Source organism: Suricata suricatta, chromosome 4, assembly GCF_006229205.1.
Source record: "Suricata suricatta isolate VVHF042 chromosome 4, meerkat_22Aug2017_6uvM2_HiC, whole genome shotgun sequence".
NCBI classification, from domain to species: domain Eukaryota; kingdom Metazoa; phylum Chordata; class Mammalia; order Carnivora; family Herpestidae; genus Suricata; species Suricata suricatta.
In genome coordinates, this window is record NC_043703.1 from 82,498,287 (window position 1) to 82,519,716 (window position 21,430).

General features: G+C 43.3%; 1 pseudogene; it reads left to right on the forward strand.

Moving 5' to 3' along the window:
• Positions 1 to 687: 687 nt before the first annotated feature.
• LOC115290870 lies at positions 688 to 804 on the forward strand (annotated as a pseudogene).
• Positions 805 to 21,430: the final 20,626 nt, after the last annotated feature.

A 21,430-nucleotide genomic window follows, 5' to 3' on the forward strand; every position in this document is an offset into this window, starting at 1 on the left:
CATTGGAAGTCAAGAAAGATCTGTATACTAACAATGAACTATCTGAATGGAAATTAGTAGAACAATTGCATTTAAAATAACACAAAAAAATAACAAAATATCCAGGAATAAATATAACCAAGAAAACTAAAGAGTTGTATACTGAAAACTATACAACATCGATGAAAGAAATTAAACAAGACACAAACAAATGGAAAAATATTGCATGTTTATGGATTGGAAAACTTAATATTATTAAAATGTCCACACTATTCAAAGCAATTTAATGCAACCCCTATAAAAATCACAGCAGCATTTTTAAAATAGAAAAAACAATTCAAAAACTTGTATGGAACTATAAAAGATGATGAGTGATCAAATCACTCTGGAGAAAGAAAACAAAAGTAGAGGTATCACAATTCCTGATTTCAAGCTATGTCTAAAGTAATCAAAACAGTGTGATGTTGGCATAAAAACAGACACATAGACCAATGAGACATAAGTTAGAGCCCAGAAGTAAATCTGTGCGTCTATGATGAACAAATATTTGATAAGGGAGCCAAAAGCACTCAATGGGGAAAGGTAGTCTCCTCAATAAATATTACTGGAAAAACTGGATATTCACATGCAGAAGAAAGAATTTGCACCCCTATCTTAAACCACTCACAAAAAAAATGTAATGGCTTGAAGATTTAAATGCGAGATGTTATCGCTTCTTTTGGCTAAGATCAAGTGTAGTATCTGTTCTTATCAGTTTAAATGCGAGATGTTAAATTGTAAAACTCTTAGAAGAAAATATAATGACAAAGCTCCGTGGGACCACATCAAACTAAAAAGGCTTCTGTACAGCAAAGGAAATCGTCAACAAAGCGAAAAGGCAGTCTGTGGGATGGTAGGAAATATTTACAAATCACTGTTAAACAAAATTCGACCAAGTAAATTTGAAGATCTAACTGGTTTTATTAAATGATTTACAATTCAGGCAGCATCCCATCTAGAAAGTAAGGGGAGCTTCAAGGAGCCCTACACAATGTAAGGTTGTTTAAAGGAAGAGAGGGCAGAGAAAAGGCATTGATTTGCAAGGAATGCATTGTTTGGGGCAAGGTTGCCTTCCTCAGGAGGATGACTGGGGTCTCTCAGGGGATTGCTCCAGTGTGGACCAGGAAATTCCAGTTTGGCTGGTTAGAGATTAAGTTCCTGGCCGGGGTGGGGGACTGAAACTGTAGTTATGTTAGATATTAAGTCTTGGTTTACTGCCATGTGGCCTTAACTAGTGTCACCATTAGAGGACTGTGGTTTTCTCTTTAACACAAGGGGTAAATTTGCAAAATATGAAAGAACTCCTACAGTTCAATAGTAAACAAACAAATAACCTGATTAAAAAGTAGGCCACAGACTTGAATAGATATGTTTTTCCAAAGAAGATATTCAAATAGCCAATAGCTACGTGGAAAAAAACAATGTCACTTATCATTAGGGAAACACAAATCAAAGCCACAAAGAGATATCACCTCACATCTGTCAGGATGGCTACTTTTTAGAAAGAGGAAAAGGAAAGAGACAGAGACACAGACAGAGAGACAGAGAGAAGTATTGACAAGAATGTGGAAAAATTGAAGTCCTTAAACACTGTTGGTATACATAGCTACCAAGGAAAACAGCATAGAGGATATTCAAACGATTACAAATAGAACTACTATATGATTTATGGTTATTTAAAAGTGTTTATTTAGGGACACCTGGGTGGCTCAGTCCGTTAAGAGTCCAGCTTTGGCTCAGGTCATGATCTCATGGTTCGTGGGTTCGAGCCCCGTGTCGGGCTCTGTGCTGACAGCCCGGAGCCTGGAGCCTGTTTAGGATTCTGTATCTCCCTCTCTCTCTGCCCCTCCCCTGCTCATGCTGTCTCTCTCTGTCTCTCAGAAATAAATAAAAAACATTTTTTAAAAAGTGTTTATTTAAAAGAATTGAAATCAGGATCTTGAAGAAATAGCAGCACTCCTCTATTCACTGCAATACTATTCACAATAGCCAATGTGTGGAAACAACCTAAAGGTTCATCAGTGGGTGGGTAAAGCAAACGTGGCACATCCATGCAATGGAATAGAATTCAACCTTGACAAAGAAGGACAACCTGCCGTATGTGACAATACACATGAAGCTTGGGGACTCTATGCGAGTCACAGAAACATCAATACTGCAGGATTCTGGTTCTATGAAGTACATGAAAGAGTTAACTTCATAGACGCAGTGAGTGGAGCGGTGGTTGTCAGAGGCTGAGAGGAGGGCCTACTTATCAGCAAGATGAATAAGCTCTAGAGTCTGCTGTAGGACATCGTACCCCAGATGACACTCCCGCACTGTACCCCGAACAATTTGTTAAGAGGGTAGGTCTCATGTTACATATTCTTACCACAGTGAAATTAAAAATTAAAAAAAAAATTAAACGAGCACCCAGTTTATCATTTTAAGGAGTGTAGCTTGATAACAATCAAGTAAAGCCTTACTTTTCTAGGGATCAGCTGGCTTTTCCATCCTGGATTTTAGCGCACACAAAAGTGGCCCTTATCCCCACTGCTCAAACTGGCCGACCACCGGCTGCCCGTCACTTTCTGGAGGGACTTGTTTTCAAAAGAAAGAAATAGGATGTTTTCATTTTGTTGTTGTTTTGCTTTTATCTGGTCTCCTTCCTCTACTTCCTGCCAACCTTAAGGGTTTTAAAACCAATGCATTTCTTCACAGTAGAAGACAAATTTTGACTCCTTCCTCTCTGATCCCTGTACAAAATAGAACAGTAATTTGGGATGCCTCTTTTTCCCCTCATGATTTTCTAGGACAAAAATTGATGATGGTGAAAACCAGGGTGAATATTGTGAACTTTAAGAGTATGTGTATCATGATAGGTAGCTAGCACCTGTTAAGTTGCCTCCTTTCTTTTTTGAGACAACGCAAAACCTGCAGGTGAAAAATATGTCTGCAGACAGGGCACCTCTTGAGCCAGTTCTTTACCAGATCTTTAGATAGAAAGATTCATTATCTCATTTATCTTTTCTACTTTTTCTTTGAGAAGCAGACCTATCTTCTTGTCAAAGTAAGTGTTTAGTTTGGGGAGTTTAGTGGGGTTTTTGAAGACGTTTCATTTCACGGCTATCTTCTAAATCAGGGCCAGGGCACCGGCCCCACTTCCCCCTGGTTGTGCCTCTTTCATTTCTTTTTCTGACCCCTCAGCTTCCTCCCTCTGTTCTCTCTCTCTCTCTCCTCTCTGGTTTTCACACGTTCTCCCCCACATCCTTTCTTTGCACTCCCCATCATAAACCATAAGCCCACAGTTTCCCTCCTGATGGTGGGGGGTCCAGCCCAGGAAGTGACTGCTAACCTCTTGATAACAAACAGGTAAAGTGTCCGTTTTCTGTGCCTCTGCTAAAATGTCTTCACCACAGTACCAGTGAATCCTTGAAAAGTCCATCAGTGCCAAGGTCACATCCTGTGTGTCTGGAGAGTTTCACTGGTGAATTTGTGTTGCCTTAAAACCTTCCGTGTTTTCATAAATGACACCAATCTGGTACCATAACCTGCGTTAGAAATTAAAACCTCTTGTTTTACGTAGGTAAGTCATTCAGTTCAGGGGGAGGGTAATAAATATGGTAACATCTTGATTTCGTCAAATGTCACCAATTATTTTTCAACTATTTTAGTTCAGCAAAACCAAATCTCTCCCTTCCTGGACTTTTAAATTCATGTGTACTTTAGATGAAATATAACCCTTATGTTCTAGTACATTTGCACTTAACATGCCAACTGTGGGGTTTTTTAATGTCCAAGAACACTCTCAGGGATTTTAATAAGTCTCTTTTTAAAGGCTTTCCTCCTCTCAGACCCCCAAACAGGAAATTGTATTTTACTAAGGGTAAACACATTTTATCATTTCCAAAGTTCAAATGTGGCTCCATGCCAAGCACCCAACATGATTAAAGAGGCTTCTGAATTTGACAAAATGTATTCTGTTCCCTCTGGTTCAAAAGTGTGCATATGTGAAATTCCCAAACAAGTTTATAATTATCTAGGCTATATGCATACATATACATAATCATATCTAGTATACACATAATGTGTACATGTCTATAACATAATCATATGCATAATTATGTACATTATAACTATCAATGTATACAAAAATATATTACATATATTAAATGCTCAATATTTTATATATAATATATATTGCTTTATGGAGAAGACTCCTTTACTTTTTAAAAAATTTTTTAATGTTGTTTATTTATTTTTGAGAGACAGAGAGAGACAGCGCGAGGAGGTCAGAGAGAGAGGGAGACACAGAATCCAAAGCAGGCTCCAGGCTCTGAGCTGTCAGCACAGAGCCTGATGCGAGGCTCAAACCCACAAACCGTGAGATCATACCCTGAGCCGAAGTCGGACGCTTAACTGACTGAGCCACCCAGGCGCCCCCCATTTTTTTATGTTTATTTATTTTTATTTTTAAGAGACAGAGACAGAGCATGAGAGGGGCAGGGGCAAAGAAAGAGGGAGACATAGAACCTGAAGCAGGCTCCAGGCTCTGAGCTGTCAGCATAGAGCCCGATGCGGGGCTTGAACGCACAAACTGTGAGATCATGACCTGAGCCAAAGTCAGATGCTTAACCAACTGAGCCACCCAGGCACTTCAGGGGACAACTCCTTTAGATCTTGCATGCTGGGAGGCTCAATACTCTCTTTGCCTAATGATTCCAAAATTCTGTTAACATGTTAATATTACTCAAGTCCTATGCACCTAAAAACTCAAATGAGCAATTTTCATGGGTAGTTCACAGATCTTTGTCAAACACCGTCAACCCTCTTTTCACCTTTCCTGGTGTCTTAATCCATGGTGTCATGACTAAGAAAAAGCAGTTGAATCATCAAGTACACAGCCCTTAACAAAATCCCCGAAGCATTCCAACAAGCCTGTCTCTTAATGTCCCTTGGCTCCCTTAAATGACGTGATTTAACTGGAAATCTGTGCATCGAATCAAGTGGAGGTGGGTATTGACACGTACTCAAACACCTGACTTTACTCTTTGCCCTCCTTTAACAGTCCAGCTGACCGGCCAGTGCCTTCCTCCACAGCTTGTCTCTGAGCTAGGACAGGTATGGCGTCCTCAGTTCAGGACAGCGGAAAGACTCTGTGGCTACTCCAGCAAGTATAGCTTCCTGTCAGCATCCTTCGGCTGGCACATTCATGGAAGGTGATTCTCATCAAATGCTCCCTTTTTATGTGTGCCAACAGCAGGCTTAGGAAAGGGTTCACACTAAATTCCTGTCCATTCCTTTGTACTTGGAGGTGTATGTGCTCAGACACACACTGACACACATGCACGACATACATACAAACACAAAGGCACGCGTACACAAATATAGCACATAGAACTTTTTCTATCCATTCCCACACATCCCTGAGCCCAGCATGCCTTTCACACCATCCCAAGAAAGGACCAAAACTGACATTAAAATTTTAGCACAATTATCCCAATCCTAATAAAGAGGCATGTCACTGTGCGAGATGGGGCCCAGGACTATCCCCAGGTAGTTTGGACTTAGTAATCCCAGGTCGGATTTTGTTCTCCAATCCTTTAAGAACCTAATTCTTGTCCTCTATGTATAGCCAAAAGACAAATTTCTGTCCTCTGAAGCAGTTGTCCAAATGGACAAGAGAGGCAAAGGCTGGAGAGGTTCATATGTGAGTATTGTTCACTGAGGCCAAGGAAAATTATTCACACTACTGCATCATTCCTGACATTTGTTTCCTGGAAGTCTTCAGAGCCTTTCCCTGTTGCTTAAGGCAACTTCCCACCTCCTGTGTGTCTTGCCCATGACACTACCCTGAATACGTACACCCTAGTTGGAAATGGCAAGAATGAAAATATAGGAAGGGGGCAAATGGCCCTTATGATGGTTGTCTGAGGAGAGGAGAATAAAAATGAAGTAAAGAACTGCAACTCATTTTTGTATATTGATTTTGTACCCTGCAGCTTTACTGAATGGCTTTATGGGGTCTAACAGTTTTTTGATGGAGTCTTTAGGATTTTCTATGAGGCCATAGCATCTCCAAAAAGAGACAATTTTATTTCTTCCTTTCCAATTTAGATGCCTTTTTTTTTCTTGCCTAATTGATCTGGCTAGGACTTCTTATAGTATCTTGAGTCTCTATACACCAACAGCAAACTACCTGAGAAAGAAATAGAGAAATCAATCTCATTTATGATAGCATGAAAAACAATAAAATACTTCAGAACAAATTCAACCAAGAAAACGAAAGATCTATACACTGAAAACTTTATGCCACTGGTGAAAGTAATTGAAGAAGACATAAATAAATGGAAATATTTCTGTGGTCATTGATAGAAAGAACTAAGGTGGTTAAAATGTCCTTACTACCCAAAGCTATCTATAAATTCAATGCAATTCTTATCAAAATCCTAATAACATTCTTCACAGAAGTTGAAAAAACTATTGTAAAATTAGTATGAAACCACAAAGGACCTCAAATAGCCAAAAGAATCATGAGGAAAAGGCCAGAGGCATCATGCCTCCTGGTTTCAAATTATATTACAAAATCAAAGTAATCAAAACAGTATGGTACTAACATAAAAACAGAGTCACAGACCAATGAAATAGAATGGAGAGCCCAGAAATAAATCCATGCCCATATGGTCAGCTAATAGATGATGAGACAGTCAAAAACACTCAACAGGAAAAGGGTAGTCTTTTCAATAAATGCTCGTGGGAAAACTGGATATTCACATGAACCCCTATCTCACACCACTCACAAAAATGAACTTATAATGGCTTCAAGACTTAAAAGTAAGATCTGAAACTATAAAACTCTTAGAAAAAAACATACGGGGAAAAACTCTTTGACGTTGGTCTTGGGATTGATTTTTTTTGGATATAACACCAAAAGCACAAGCAAAAAGAGAGAGATGAACAAGTAGGACTATATCAAACTAAAAAACTTCTGTAAAACAAAGGAAATTACCAACAAAATGAAAAGGCAACCTACAGAATGGGGGAAAGTATTTATAAGTCATGTATCTGATAAGGAGTTAATATCCTAAATATATAAGGAACTCCTACAACTCAACGCAAAAAAAACAAATAATCAGATTTTAAAATGGCAAAGGAACTCAATAGACATTTCCTGAAAGAAAAAATACATACAAGTATACATACATGCAGGGAGAGTGTACAGATGATCAACAGCTGCACGACAAGGTGCTCAACATCTTGAGGGAAATGCAAACCAAAACCTCTACGAGCTGTCATCTCACACCTGCTAGAAGAACATTATCAAAACGAAAAGTGGTAACCAGTGTTGATGAGGATGAGGAGAAAAGGAACCCTGGTGCACTGTTGGTGGGAATATAAACCAGTGTAGCCACTGTAGAAAACAGTATGAGGTTTCCTCAAAAGTCTGAAACTAGAACTCCCATACAATTCACTGATCTCACTCGTGTGTGTATATATAGAAAGGAAATGAAATCGCTATCTCAAATTGATATCTGCATCCCCATGTTCATTGCAGCATTATTCACAATGGCCAACATACGGACATAACCTAGATGTCCTTCGATGAATGAATAAAGAAAACCAACACAAGTGACACTTGAGGGTACTATACTAAATGAGATAAGTCAGACACAGAAAGACAAATACTGTACAATCATGTGGAATCTAAAAAAGCTAAACTCAAAGAAACAGAGTAGATTGATGATTGCTGGGAGTGGGGGAAATGGAGAGATGTTGGTCAAAGGTGCAAACTTTTAGTTATAAGATGAATGAGCTCTGGGGAGTTAACATCCAACATGGTAACTATAATTAACAATACTATATTTTATACTTGAAAATTGCTAATAGGATGGATCGTGGGGCATCTGGGTGGCTCAATCAGTTAAGCTCTGACTCTTGATTTCAGCTCACATTATGATCTCACAGTTTGTGGGTTCAAGCCCTGCATTGGGCTCTGCACTGACATTGCAGAGCCTGCTTGGGAATTCTCTCTCCCATTCTCTCTGCCCCATTCCCTGCTTTCTCTCTCTCTCTCTCTCAAAATAAATAAATAAACAATTTTTTTTAAAAAAAGAATGAATTATAAGTGTTCTTACCACATACATGCAAAGGGCAATTATATAAAGTGATGGATGGGCAAATGATCCTACTGTGGTCATCATTTTGTACTATTTCATATCATCACGTTGTATACCTTAAACTTAAGCAACATGTATACATCAGTTATATCTTAGTAAATCTGAGGGCAGGGTGAAGTGAATTTAAATTCAAAAACAAAATGAGTAAAACAGGAAGACCTGGAATGATAGGCTAAGGAAATTAAGACAGACATTTCTTAATAGGAACTTCTCCTGTTCAATCTGTGAACTTTGGGGATGTTGGTGATCCGATGACACACAGTTCCAGGGCTGTGGATTACAGGTAATACCTGGCACTTGGCACAACAGGAAGCCTCCTGGCACACTTCTGTTTTGGTTGGGCAGCCTTTACAGTGGTGCACATCTTTGAACATCACTCCACATAAATCACAGTGAATTCTGTCTTTGGGAATTCTGGCTGCTATAATTCAAAAAAGACTCAGTGCAACTGGAGTCAGGCAACTGGGAGGTTGCCACATCAAGCAAAATACAACACCCGAGAATTTTCATCAAGATAAAAGCAATAGAAAAAAAGATTCAGCTATTTAAATGTGGACATTTGGAAGCTTGAACATGGATCATTAAGAAAAACTAGATGCTCAGCAATATTATTGTAACCATTTTTTGGCTGATGTCCAGGAAATGGCTGCACCCCATAATTATTAGCTTGGTACTTCTGTGAAAACAGAATTTTGAGCTGGAAATGGAGTGTTCACTTGGATCCCAGACACTTTTGGCATTGTGTCATTGTTGGCACGGGAGTGTTCAGAACAGGACGGGGAAATTTTCTGCAGACCCATGGAGGGAGATCCTGGCAACCATCCCATTTTTCAACATGGGAGTTCCAGAAGTTTCTAGTGTAGCATTCCTTGCCTCCCACCATATTAACCTTTCATAGGCAAAACCTAAGGTTTTGGGGGTGCTGATGGAGGGTTCAACAGCAGTACAAGAATGTGGGGGAAAGTTTGCACAGAGACTCCAGGAAGTGGAGTTCATATTCTAGTTCATCCATTGAATCTCTATGAAGATTTATTATTTTATTAAAATGACATTCCTTTTTTTCTGGTCAAAAATTATATGTGCTTGTTATAAAAAGTAATAAACTAGAAAAGTGTGAAGCATTAAATAAACACTACCCAATTTTCCACCCCTACCCCCAGAAGACCCACTGGACTTAATGTTCACATTCTACTTAACACATCCCTGGACAGCTGTCTCCACAGTTCATGTGTAAACATGCAACAGATAATATGCTATCATACGCCAGTGGAATCCTGCTTTACGTGCTATTTTATAATAGGCATTTTCAACTTAATCTATGTTGTAGATATTTTACTCCATCGATATACATAGCTCTATTTCATCTTAAGAACTGAATTGTGTGCACAGTGTTACATGGTTTTTAGCATATAGTAATTTATTTAAGTAAAATCCTAGATGAGCGTTTAGGTTGTTCCCATTTTTTCTCTGTGGGTGAGTCTACGAGGAAAATCTTTGCATCTATACTTTATCGGACTTGCCAAATATCTTACCACCGAGTTCTCCAAAAGAAATAACAACATCAAATGGCATGCTTGCTTTCAGTTTTAACATTGTGAGACAGCTTTCCAGAAATCTGACCTAATTTTGCACTCCTACCCACAGTGCACGGGACTTGCCGTTTCATTTTGACACCATCAACACTGAGTACCACCAACTTTTGATTTTTCCCAATCAGATAGAAAAACATGATGTCTACATTTTGGTTTTATTTGCATTCTTCTATGATGAATGACGTCAGTCACATGTTAAAATGTCCTTGGCTCCTCCTTGGTTGTTCATTTAAAACTACCAGCAATTGTAAACTACCAGCTTATGCAGCTGACCTGCTCTACTGTTGGATGCTTTACCTTTGTCACTCTCATCTACACAAAATCTATTTCAGGGATATTAGTACCTTGTCATATCTATTGTAAATATGTCCTCTAGATTGTGTTTACCTATCAACCCTTGTATATAGCATTTTCTGCCACTTAATGTGGCCCAATTCAATGTTTTCTTGTACAGTTTCAATGTTACATCTTTCCTTATCCCAATAGTATGAAAATAGTCCATTGGATGACTTTCAGCACCTGTCAATTAGTTGGACATCCAGCTTCCAAATTCAGAAACTCTATATGTTTTACTTGGTAACTCACCACTCATTCTACCCTTTGCCTCTTGAACCAGTCTCTACTGCCATTTGTAAATTCTCTTCATAGTGCTAAGCAGATCAAAATAAACCTGTTCCCCTCACCGTATTTCTAGAAGCTCGCCATCAACACTTGGCCAGACGAGTGCCAGAGCCTGGGATCCCCGGTGCCAAGAGTGACTCTGATATGGTCACAGAAAATGAACATCAGTTATCACAGCAACAGCTGTTGCACTCTGCTTCCAAGACTTCTTTCTTACTTGGGTCCGCATGTCTAAACTGTGCCCATGTGCTGAGCACAAGCTAGTATCAGAGATGGCGGTCTGAAAGGTTGCCTCTCCTGGGACTTGAAAGCTGCTAGTTTTAAAGTTGTTTCTTTCTTTGCTAACAATGTGATGTATGTGAGATAATAGTTTCCAAATGGTACCAGACCAGAATTTTTTTTCAAGAGAGAGACACACAGAGACAGAGAGAGATGGAGAGAAAGAGGAATCCCAAGCAGGTCCAAGCTGTTAACACAGAGACCAATGTGGGGCTTGATCTCACAGTCGTGAACCAAAACATGACATGAGCCAAAAACAAGAGTTGGATGCTTAATGGACTGAGCCACTCAGGCACCCTCAGACTAAACTTTTAATTCTACTCCACAAAGCTAAAGAGTGAATAAAGATAAAACAAGGTATTAAAAGTCAGTTAAGAGGGTCAGCAATGAATCACAAACCATGGATTTCATCCAGAAATTTCTCCTTCATATGGCAAAAACAGAAGTTTTATAAACTAAGGAGAAGCCACTGTGAGAAATGAATACTGAAGGTCATGTGTAATGACATAGTGTCTTGCACCTACAAGGCAATCTGAACAGATTTACTGAGTGAACAAATGACCAAAAGAACAAAACTCTCAAAGTACATTGCTACTGGATAGAACAGGTCTTCAATAATATGCCTATGGCAGATCAAGATAAAGGAACACAAGGGATTCTGTTCTCTAGTATTTTATTTTCTTTTCTTAAGTTTTTAAGTTTCTTTATTTTGAAAGAGAAAGGGAAAACTAGTGGGGAGGGGCAGAGAGAAAGAGGGAGAGAATCCCAAGCAAGCTCTGCACCATCAGCACAGAGCCCAGTGCAGGGCTCAAACTCATGAACCATGAGATTATAAACTGAGTTGAAATCAAGAGTCAGATGCTCAACCGACTGAGCCACCCAGGTGCCCCTCGAGTTTGTTCTTAAGGGAGGATTCTTGTAAATGCCTTTGAGGACAGTTCTCAGAGAAGTTGGATGTAGCAGCAAAGATTCATTAAAACGACCTAAGCAGCTTTTTCTTTAACTAAACATCATCTTGCTCCTTCTAGATGCATAGTCCTACTTCCCTGTTTCTCCCTAATGTGGGCTACATTTAGCTAATTCCACCTACAACCGGCTAGTCACTGATTAGGGCTAAGTAAGAAACTGGTTTTCTTGAAGCATCTCATTCTTGCTCTTGGATGATGAGGAGCTCACTTAAACATGAAAAGATAAATTAGGTCGACTCAGAAGACTGGGATACATTTTTAGATCATTTGTCCAGGCATTTGTATATAATGAGGCTTTAGTTAAGGATAAAATCTGTGCGTCCTTCAAACAGTTGAAAAGGTCTAAATAGGAAGACAGAATCTACATTAAGTAATTTCGACAGTGGGGCTGTAATGCAGAGAGCCATGGAGGAGCCAAGATGAACTGGGATGAGGAGGAGGAGGAGGCCACCGTGGGCCTCAGTGAGAGACAGCACTGGGCACCCAGGAGCTGGGGACACGTAAAAGACACTGGAACAGGGACCAAGAGCGGTAGCTGCTGCCTGAGACATTACCATAGGCAGAGAGGAGAAACTCCCTCTCTCCCTTCCTGCAGCCACCTCCCCTCCTCCCCCCACCCCCACTCCCAGCTCAGGCCTGGAAGCAGCAACCAGGGACAGGAGCTGGGACACGGCCCGGTGACATGGCCTTGGTGCTGCAGAGCGGGCAGGGGAAGGGTTGAGTGGACCCTGGGCATCCATGATCCTTTTTTCCATGGACCAATGCAGGCCCCATGCCATGAGGAGCGGAGGCCACCATAGGTTCCCTGAGAGCTTGGCTAGCACCCCTCCCAGTTCTGCCACGGCCTTGCAGGTAGCGGAGAGAGCTCCATGTCAAGGTAGGCAGGGAAATACTCATGAACACCCACTCCTCTGCCATTCGTGCTAGCTGAGGCTAAACTTTTCTAAGTTTAAATTATATTCATGCATGTTTATTCCGAGGGTATGAGGGGGGCTTAATGAAAAAAGCATGCCACCTCAGTGTCCATTTACCTCATGCCACCCAAGTGTCCATCCACCAATGAGCAGATAAACTAAATGTGCTCTGTCAATACAATGGAATATCATTCAGCCTCAGAAAGGAAGGAAATCTGGGGTACCTGGGTGGCTCAGTAGGTTCAGCACCCAACTCTTGATTTTGCCCCATGGCCATGGGACGGAGCCCCATGTCGGACTCTGAGCTCTGCGTGGAGCCTGAGTAAGATTCTCTCTGTCCCTCTGCCCCTCTTCCCTGCTCTCTCTCTCTCTCTCTCTCTCTCTCTCAAAAATAAAATTAAAGGAAAAAATAAAGGAAGTTCTGACACCTACCACATGAATGATACTTGAGGACATTAGGTATGTTTGTCCCCAACTCTTTGTCCCCTAAATCCCTTATAATTTCTAATGAATAAGAACAAAAGGAGCAGATGCTATATTATGTTATAATAAGAATTGTAATTATATATAATAATATATAATTATTTATATATTTATAAATATATATAATATTTGGTTTTTATCCTCAGGTCTGAAATAGCACCTTTGGAGCACCTTTTGTTATTCATAACCAGCCCCTTCCAACTGCACCAGAGTTTAAGTTAATGAGGTGACTTTTGGAAAAACCCTAAAGACTGGCAAGTGGCGGGGGGGGGGGGGGGGGGGGGGGGGGGGGGGGGGGGGGGGGGGGGGGGGGGGGGGGGGGGGGGGGGGAGCTGGTTGCCATGGGAAGCCACCATGGTGGAACTTTGAGCCCCACCCCCAACCTCCGAGGAGAAGAAAAAAGGGCTGTAATTGACTTACTTTTCTATGGCCAGTGATTAAATCAGTTGTGGCTACATAATGAAACCTCCAGGAAAATCCCCAAAGAATGAGGTTGTGAGGGCTTCTGGGTTGGTGGGTGTGTGGGCGTGCCAGAGGGTGGTGCCCCTGGAGAGGGTGTGCAGGCTCTCTGCCCCTTCCCATAGATCTTGCCCTACACACCTCTCCCATCTGGCTGTTCCTGAATTGAATCCTTTATACTAAAGGGATAAACATAAGTGAAGTTTTTCCTTGAGTTCTGTGAGCTGTTGTAGCAAATCATAGAACCCAAGGAGGGGGGCGTAGGAACCTCCGATCTATAGCCTGTTGGGTGGAAGCCAGAAGGAAATCCCAGACTTGTGACTGGCATCTGAAGGAAGGTCAGTCTGGTGGGACTGAGCCTTTAACCTGTGGGATCTGACACTCACTCTAGGTGGATGGTGTCAGAACTGAATTGGATTGCAGTTGAATCGGTGTCACAGAGAACTGGAGAAACACCACACAATCGGTGTACAAAGTGAAGTGTGAGCACACAAAGGAAAAAAAAATCTGTTGTTCTCACAAGAGGACAAATCCTTTAGGATTTCCTTTGCATGAGGTCCCAAGCGCTTTCGAATTCAGGGACAGAAAGAACAGTGGCTGCCAAGTTGGGGAAGAGGGGCATGGGGGTCACAGTTCAACAGGCACAGAGTTTCGGTTTGAAGAGGTGAAAAGTTCTGGAGGTAAATGGTGGTGATGCTTGCACATCAGTGTGAGAACTGTCCGCTTCAAATGGTTAAAATTGTAAATTTCATGTTATGTATATTTTACTACATTAAAAAGTAGGATTTAAAAATATATATTTACTATATTTATGAGGTGCCTGGGTGACTCGGTTGGTTAAGCGTCCTGGTTTCTGCTCAGGTCATGATCTCATAGTTTGTGAGATTGAGCCCCACACCCGGCTCTGCGCTGACAGCACAGAGCCTGCTTAGGATTCTCTCTCTCCCCTCTCTCTCTGACCTTTCCCAACTCATGCTCTTTCTCTCTCTGAAAATAAATAAATAAACTTAAAAATACATGTATACATTTACCTCGTGGTTTTCCCCTGGAACTTGTACCCATAAATCTGGGCATTTAGAACATTTCAAAATAAACTTTGGAAGTCCAAAGTGAGTCATAAGGGTCATGCTTTGAGTGACTCATAAAACAATCTTGCTTCATGACTAGTTGGATCCTTTGACCTTTTGAAACAAGGTGACACTACCCTGCACCCTAAGGAAACCAGGTCTCGATCCAGAGAGCTGGATGCACGTAGGTTGACAGGAGTTCGTGCATTAATAACACTGATAACACATTAGTCATCTGTGAAAGAAGTGAGGCAGGCACCTCACCTGATCATGAGGGAAACAGAAGACAAACGATTCTTTTCCTCACTTCCTCTGTGCTCTTAGTTTCCGTTTTTATGAACGAGCAGCACTGAAGGGTAGTCTCAGGAGTGGGAAAGTGTCTCTCTGTCGAAGGGTAGGTTGGCTGAAGGTCTGCTGTTTCTCATCTCTGCCTTTTCTGGCCACCAGTCAGCCACTTGAGGAAAGCACGTGGCACTCACGAAAACAGAAAATGTTTGGTCACCTGGGCCATGCCTGTGAACCGGTGAACCTCTGGCTCTCAGAAGCCCCTGTCTTTGGGGACAAGTTGCATCTGCCTTCAGACTCTCAGACTCCTGCAGCTTAGAGGTTCCCATGTCTACCTCTGTAGGAAGAAGAATAAATAAACAGAGTAGAATAACTGTATAATAATAGCATTGAACATTAACCCCATGCTCCCCAAAGATTAGTGTACCATAAAAATTGTTACGTTTCACACAAGTTCACTGAGAGAAAGGGACAGACCGCTCCTTAGATTGTGTCTCACACACCAAAATGTCAGGTATATTGTTATCAAAACATGTGTGGAGGCACCTGCCTGGCTCAGTCAGTGGAGTGTGTGATCTTGATCTTGGGGTTGTGGGTTGAGCTCTATGTGGGTGTAGAGATTACTTAAAAATAAAATCTTTAGAATAAAATAAAAATAAAATAAAATAAAGCATGTGTGTATCTTAGTCTAGAAATGCAGGTGACAGGAAATATTACTTTATCTCCCTTAAAACAATGTCATTAGAATTCTGGGTACCCACCATCTCCATCATGATAGGAAATGCCTGCCTTGGCACTACTGGGTTGTCACCTGAACGTCACTGCACCAGAATCTGGAGGCTTGTGTGACCCACACATGAGAGCCAGACAGCCCCATCATCCGAGGGAGTCTCTTGGCCACATCAGTAGCAGCAGCACAGAGAGGTTCCTGCCTATCAGAGAACCACCCCCACACACCCCTTTGTAGTCACAGCTCTGCGGGGTAAGGGCTCGGGATGGGACATGGAACCAATTCTTCCTCTCTGACTGTTTCCAAAGACATTTGGTCTTTCCCCTCTGCATCAGTCAGGGTCCAGACAGGAAAGAGATGCCACACCTAACCAAGGTCATTGGAGGAGTTGTGTGTTTTTTTAATTTTTTAATGTTTATTTATTTTTGAGAGAGAGAGAGAAACAGAGCACAAGTGGGGGAGGGGCAGAGAGAGAGAGGGAGACACAGAATCTAAAGCAGGCTCCAGGCTCTGAGCCGTCAGCACAAAGCCTGATTTGGGACTTGAACTCACGAGATACAAGATCATGACCTGAGCCAGTTGGATGCTTAACCAAGTGAGCCACCCAGGCATCCAGGAGAGTGTTAACAAAGGAACTGTTAACAAGGTATGGGGAGTATTTGGGGAAACCAGTGAAGGACAACGCAGAACCTTGAAAATCATGACACCCTTCAACCTTAGGTCAAGGAGGAGGGCTGTTCCCAGAGCCCAGAGAGGGGACTTCCCTGGAGGGAGACAACTAACCTATGGCATCCCTGCGGGGAGGATCCATGCACCAAGGGCTTGACCTCACTGTCCTGTTTTCTGATCTCTTGCTTGTTCCTTCTATTGGCCAAACCCAAACAAAAACCAGAGAACAAAGGAACCCTTTGATGATTGCTCACATCAGCCACCTGGGCTCAGAGCAAAGATCAAGGTGGGGGTGGGGGGCAAACAGAAGACATCCCTCCATGTTTCCACTCCAGGAATCCTAACATCACCCTTCCGGGGGCCAGGCAGGTAAGGGTTTTCCAATGTCTCCATTACTGTAAATGGTTCTAGAATGGTAGGCTTGCTGACTTGATTATAGCCAATTATCTACAGCAACTGATGGGGCACATCTGGGAGTGGCTTCATGTCTAGATGCAGGGGCTAGGAAGGTACCCAAATTCTCCTTCAGCTCCTAATTAAGTCTCGACTGGTCACCAGTTAAAGGTCTGCCCCTTCAGGTGAAAGTGGTGATCCCTACTGGAGCACAAGGAACTTTAGGCAAAGAATCACCAAGCTGTAATCAACAATGTGCACCACATGATAAAGATTCCAAAAGCAGCTCTGATAGGAATTTAAGGGAGAGAAACAGTGCACGGCATCTCAAGTGAAGGGATGGCCAACCTGCTGGCAGACTGTTATTGCACTTTTTGTGTGTATTTTTGTCACTTGTCTTGAAGCAGAATGACATGTTGGATCCAGGGGATCTTGGCTGAGAAAAAGTTAGGCTTTTTTCTTCTTGCATGTGTGCTAGCTCACAGGACCCAGAGACCCCCATCCTTATTGAGTTAGTTTCCTGACTGGGTCATTTGGCTTATTTCAGTACCCAAACTAGCGCACCATGAGTCGAGTCCAAGAAGAAGAGATGCCTGGACTCTATCACACCAACAAATAGTGATGCTATTTTTCAGGTTGACACTTTCCAGAGCCGTTTGCAGATGTATTTACACTATGGGACATTTATGCAGCCTTTCTTGCCTGTTTATTATTCTGGGAAGTGGAGAAGGAATGTTTAGGTAGAGATTTCAGTGATAGCAGATGGAGTAGCTGGATCACGAAAGGTATTCGCCAGAAAACAAGGACATGGCAGCAGGGATCAGGCACGTCCTGCCCCGTTCTGCAGATAAACACTCAGTAGGCACCACATTCCATGAACCACACTCTGTGGCACCCCTGACACGTACTGGCTGTGTGTCCGAGGACTTCTCACTATAGAAGAACAGGGCTCTGCTTCACCCTTGCTCTTCCCAGCCTACAAGAGATGATATGATATGGTCTAGGCCCTCCTTCCAGAAACAGTTCTCTCCAGCCTTCTGGCCTCGGCCCTCAGTGCTTCCTCTCCTGAGTGTTCCTCATTCTCTGGCTCCTTGACTAATTCATCTTCTTCTGCCACAGAATCTACTAACCCAACAAGGGAAAAATCTGTGTGGATGAAGGAGATTTATTCCCTCCAGCATATACTCCCTGGGCCTTCCTGCCTCAGGGACGGTGAGGAGAAAAATGTGGTCCCAGCAGCCGTCAGGCGAGGTGGGCCTCCCTGGCCCTGAAGAGGGATGAGAGGCGCACACTTGCAGCTCCCTGCTCTACTCGGGCCCTGGGGGAGACATCCCATCCCACTTACAAAACTCAGCTCTGGTTATTGCCAGGAGTGGCAGAACCAGGTCCCAGCAAGATCAAGCCTGCCCAGCCCAACCCAGTAAGGAGCATTGGTGACAAGGATGATGATAGGGCAACAAGAGTCAATGGCATCGATGGCGACCGGGAGAGAAAGATGCTCCAGGTGAGAGCTTGCTCCAGGTGAGAGCTTGAAGGTGAGAGGCTCAAGCTCACATAATGTGTGAAGACAGCACATGATCAACTGTCGGCGCCTCAAAGTGAGGGTCTTCTATCTGTTCAGAGCTGAGGCCCCCGGATCTAGCCAAGTGCTTGGGACACAGAAGATCCTCAGTGAATATTTATTTTACAAAAAGTGGAGGGCACTTATGGTGAATGAGATTTCATGAGCCCCATGGGCGAAGGCCCTGTGAGCATGGGCCCGGGGAGCAAAGATCTTGGCAGTGGTAGGATGCTCTCAAGCAGGCTGGTGGCCAGAGGTACACTTCTAGGGCTCACACGCCTTCTGGGGGCATCTCCAGAAAGGTCTCCACAAGGCTATCCTGTGACGACCAGTTTCTGGTTTCCGGGCAGCAACTCAATGCATATCGAATGCTAAATGCAACTCAATGCTGAATCGAATCAAAATGTTTGTTCTGGGAGCGTCTGCATGGAGCTGACTTCAGCTCAGATCATGACCTCACAGTTCATGGGTTCAAGCCCCATGATGCGCAGTGTCCTGACAGCCCAGAGACTGCAGCTTGCTCCAGAATCTGTGTCTCCCTCTCTCTCTGCCCCCCCCCTTGCTCGCACTCTGCCTCTCTCTCCCAAAAATATATAAATACTAAAAAAATAATTTTTAAGTGTTTGTTCCAGACCTATATGTCCTTTGGCTTTGCTCTCTGAGTTTTGGGAAAGAGGGCCAAGAAACACCTGTCAGCCTTTCCTCTGTATTATCGTGGAAGAGAAGCAAGAGCCACATCCACACCCAATTCTCCCTGACCCCACAGTCCCCGAAAGCAGATGCTGTTCCCTCCCATACATATCTGCACCATGGGGGACCATCAGCAGTCAGTGTCTCCCTTGCCACCCACCCCAAGACCATGTGCATGCAGTATGCCCCCGTGAAGGGGCAGGAATGAGTCAGCATAGAGTAGGGAGACGCTCCTACCAGGATGCTTCCAACAGCTGCTCCTGGGGTTCAGGGAAGAGCTCCACGGTCCGGTGAGCCTGTCGTGAAGGCTCCAGTGCCTGGCCTCAGGCCTGACTTTCTCCAAGAGGAGTCCCCCCCGACCCGGGCATTAATCTCTTCCCTAGTGTGGGGACACCGCAGGTCTGACCTGAGGCAGGAGTCACCCTTCTCACCAGGTAGCTGCAGGACCCACGCTCATGAGTAAGCCGGCTGAAATATGAGGCAGGTGGTTAGAGCCACCACAGACAGGGCCTTGGGGGGACCATCCAGAAAGCTTTGGCACTTCAAATTTCAAAGGGTTGCTCAGCTTCAGACTCCAGGCTCTCACTCGGTGGTGTCCCAAAACAGTGATTAAACACAGAAGCATTGACGCTACCCCACTGTGGGTTTCCGACCAGGTCCTGTCCATGGAGGAACCCCAGTGTAGCGCCTGCACTTGGAAGAGTGGCCACGAGAGCAGTAGGGCTCAGTTGTCCCTCCAGCACTGGGAGCCCCTCTTCCAGCCTCACACGTCAGTGGTATGTGCTCCCTGAGCACCTTCAGGCTGGAGGCCATTCCCTAAGTCCAATACAATCAAAAAGGAATCAACACGTACACATTCTCTAAATGAAAGGAACTTTGTTATGTGTGGCCAGAGCATAGATTGGGACATGTCAAGTCAGATAAAGGTGATCTGGGCATATGGGTATTTTCTATCACCCCTATTACATAAACTTTCCTATTTTCAGATTTCTCTTTCTCTTTGTGCATTTTTTACTCTCTTTTGTGTTGATGTTGATTCCGCTCTTTCTTCTTGACCCACCTTTGCCTAGACAGGGACACTCAGGGACTCTATTGGCATTCTACATAATATTGTTGGTATCAGTATATAAAAAAAAAAAAGCCTGAGCCCGACATAGGTCTTTCTGAACACTGGGGAGACCCCAAGGACTTCTGTAATCCTAAAATAAAGTTGGGTCCATTAATGCAGAAACACAGAAAGCTCTCTTCCGATTTTCAGAAAAGTGGGTTTCAAATGAAATTAATGTTCTAATTATAAAAGTAACACAAAGATCATTGCGAGCACTTTAAAGACAATGTCTGAGCCAAAGAAGAAAATGACGTCCGCCATAATCACGTCATTGAGCTGTAGCCACATTTTTCACATTAGGTGCTTATTACTTTCGGAGTATACCTGTGGGGCAGCTGTGTGGAGTAACTTCATGCACATACATCAAACTTCCGTTAAAGTGACCTGCATTTTTACTACCAAAATGTCATAATACAGTTGCTGTGTTCTTAAGTATTCTTCTATGACATTTCTAAAGGCTGCAGGGTTTCCTTGATATCTATACTATTCCTCATTTAACCTTAAGTCTCTGTCATTTCATTTTGGCTGTTTCCCCATTATTAAAAGAGCTGCAAGAAATGTCCCTGCTGCTCTCTCTCTCTGTGTCCATATCCATCCTTCTTTCCTCAGGATAAATCCCCAGACGTGGGACCGCTGTGGTAACGCAGACCGCAGTTGCCAAATAGCTAACCCTGGTTGTCCTTCTCTTCACCAGCCCCCCTGCCACCCTCCCCCCTCCGTCATGGATATAATGCCTTCCAGAAATAAGAAATTCAGGGGTGACTCAGCAACTGGTGCTCCTCCAGTCAGTCTTCTTTCTCCTCTTCTAGCATATGGTTCTAAAAAGCTGTATGATAACTTATAAAGAAAGGGTTGCAGCCCAAGCATCCCCCCTAACCATGCATGAGCAGGGAGGCTGAGGAGACAGGACTTCTGTAAACGCACTCCACTTTGGCCTCCCATGTGCCCAGCAGTAAGCCGATCCCTCAGCCTTCCTTAGAATCTTATCCACCCAAATGAATGCCCCTGAAGTCATGGGAGATGGTCCATGTGCTCCTTCCAAGGGGCAGAGTTGAAAATCCACACCACACCACAGAGGCACTGTGTGGCCTGGCAGAAGTTTCCTTCCCCTTCTGTGCCTCCATGTCAGGCCCTAATCTGAGGGGCTCCCAGCAATGGAGCCACTGGCAGCCTGCCCAGAGGCTTTGCTGCTTGTGGGACAAAGTGAGATCCCTTCCCACCCCTGGGGTTTCCCCCTTCCACTGCTCTTTGAATTGCCAGAAAATGTGTGGGGCCTGGGATGTCCTTGAGACAGACAGGCCAAATGGGGAGCTGGCAGCCCCTTCCCATCTGGGGGCTGAGGCTCCTTTAATTTGGATACCTTAAAAGGCTTGCAAAAGCAACGAGCTGGGTCCTTATCTCCCAAGCTCTGGACAGTGCCTTATTTATAGCCCTGCT